The sequence below is a fragment of the Apaloderma vittatum genome, unplaced genomic scaffold (genome assembly GCF_000703405.1).
Source record: "Apaloderma vittatum isolate BGI_N311 unplaced genomic scaffold, ASM70340v1 scaffold30576, whole genome shotgun sequence".
Classification (NCBI taxonomy): domain Eukaryota; kingdom Metazoa; phylum Chordata; class Aves; order Trogoniformes; family Trogonidae; genus Apaloderma; species Apaloderma vittatum.
Genome location: NW_009721767.1, coordinates 20913 through 23591, shown reverse-complemented (window position 1 = coordinate 23591; position 2679 = coordinate 20913).

Genomic DNA, 2679 nt, shown 5'->3' with positions numbered 1-2679 from the left:
TGAAGTCAAAGCCTCGGCACGAGCATCGCCCGGTCAGCGCAGCCGCAGCTCCTGCCGGAGACCCTCTTTGGGAAACTCGGCCTTTTATACTTCCTGCACCCCTGAAGACGCTCCTGACACGCCCTGGTGACGAAGACATTTCGTAGACCCTCCTCCTCCTCCTCCTCCCTCTATTCTGCTGGTACAGGACAGTCTCCTCAGCCGCGCTGCTCTCGGGTGTTCAGGTGCTTCCTCAGCGCCTGGAGCCGCGCACACGCTCGATTTACTGACACTTGGTAAACATGAAGCTGGTTCTGCTTTTGCCCTGTCGCGTAAGAAGTTGGCTGTGGTGAAGGGACGAGAGGAAAGAGTCTCCTTTCTCGTTATCTTTCCTCTCCACAGGGCATCCTGCTTCACCTGCCGGAGCATCCAGCAGAACCCAACACTGTAGGAAACAGGGAGGGTCCCCAGAGCCTTGCTGGGCAAGGTGTTCCATCGTCAGATCCAAACTCACAGTCTGCAGGGCCGCCGGCGGCCAGCATCCCTCTGCCCTTCTCCCGCGTGCTCACAGCGTCCTCTCTAGAGGATGAGCAGCTCAAATGAGTATGCGGACTTTCCCCAGCTCTTTCTGTTTCTGGCTGTTTCTGTGTTACCATCTTCCCCAGAAGGTTCTGCACTTTTGCAGTCCCACACATTCCTCACCACCACGCTCCTGCGGACATCTCAGACCTCAGGCCGTGGCCGCAGGAGGCCCCTGTCACCTCCCCCAACGGATCAGCTTCAGTGCAAGTCAGTGCTACCTTTGCTGCTCTTTGGCTAATTTAGAGATGTTCACTCTGCATCAGACCAGTAGCTGTGTAGTTAAACAGCTCTGGTACAAGCATAAACACCCACCCACGGTTTCAGACCCTCCTTAGACATCCTGCCATCCTGGCTGTCACTTCAAACCCTTTCCACGTTCCCCTCTCAGCAGGCCAGGGTCACCGCGGTGCCGCGGTTTGTCGTGCTGGGGCTTTGTCGACTGTCATTGGCTTTGGACCCGCTCTCTGAGCACACGTACACTCACTTATCTCAGCAGGCAGGTGCAGCTCATATCTCTGCAACTATTTATTGCTCTATTTTCCTTTTGTTCATCAGTTATGCAAGCAGGTACACCACCTTTGTGAGCTTTATCTTTTAACCACTTCCACCAAGAAGGACCAGAGAAGAAAGACTTCCCTCAGGTACAGGCAGAACACGTTGAAATGGTGGGTGGGTGGGTGTAAAGCCTACAAATGCCATCACGGTGCTTCCTGCAGGAGCGGGGTGCGCAGAGATCGGCACAAGCACCAGGGACTCGCGCTGCTGCCGGGGAGCAGGGAGGAGGCTGCGAGGCTCCACCAGATCCACCGCGGCTGAAGGCAAAGACCAGGGGAGGAGGGAGGCAGGCAGGCAGTTTGCAGTTTGTTTTCTGCACGTGCTTTCAAAACTTCAAAGTTTTGGTACAAGACAAATTCTGTGTTGCCAGAGCCAGTTCACATAAATCAGTTTGCGATCCCACACGAAGATCCAACTGCACTTCTCAGAGCCTGGGTTACTCTGCCGATCTCCGCTGCAAGAAGAGCAGAAATCCGTGATTAACGTGTTGCCCAGGCCACAGTACTAGATGGCAGTTGTTCATCAATATGACTTCTCAAAAGAAAGTGCAGTTCCTAATAAATTCCACAGGAAGTTAACTCAGAAAGAGATTTCAGTTCAGGTTGGTTCCACTTCAACTGAAACATTGAATTTGCTAAACTGAACTGAACCAGGCGATCTTGAATTGATCTGACATTAAATTGCAATTCACTCAGCAGGGAAACGTCTCCTGGGAATTTAATTGCTGCATTTCACATCTGTGTAAAACTGGACTTCTTGCAGTCTCTCCTTCCACCATGCCACAGGGACACACCAAGGTGGGAAGCAGCCCGGTGCCTCGCAGGAGATGGTGCTCGGCCAGCGTGGACAGGCTGGATGATCTTAGAAAGCAGAACTCACAGGCTCTGCTGCGCTTCGGCAAGGTGTCATTCAGCCTGGGAAAAGCACAAGATGCTGTTACATCCCTAACTCAAAACCCTCCTGCATTTTCCACTGATTTTGCTCAAAGTGAATGGAGATGAACCCAGGGCACAGCCACGTGCCCTCAGCCCTGCTGCTGTGCTGACTGGAGCCACCAGCAAGGGTTTTCTCCTGGTCGCTGTGGGAAGCCAGAGTCGCTCAGACAGAAGCGCTGGTGAGTTCAGGGTGAACCTGCAGCTGCCCACTTCCCAGGAACGTCCCTCCTCTGACGTCGAGCAGGGACCCTGACGTCTTTCTGCTGTTTTGCTCTGCCTGGCAATGCCCAGCCAAGACACGGGGATCTCCCACCTCCTGCCCAAGCTCCCCCTCAGAGCTTCGGCCGCTGAGCTGGCACTCGGGGAAAGTTCGTGTGTTGAAGTCAGGAGGTTTGCTGGGGGGGCTTTGACACAGCCGTTCCTCAAGCAAACAAAATAGCAGAAGTGAAATAGCGAGTAAATTCCTGACATTAAGAGCGGTACTGAGCTGGGATTCCTCACCCAGAGGAGTTCTTAGAGCGGTTGAGGGGGGCTGCCCTGAAAAAAATCTCATGATTGCAATCTCGCTGTGAGGTTATTCAGAGATCCTTATCCTCCCAACGGAGGAAGCAATAGGTGCAGTGGCAGG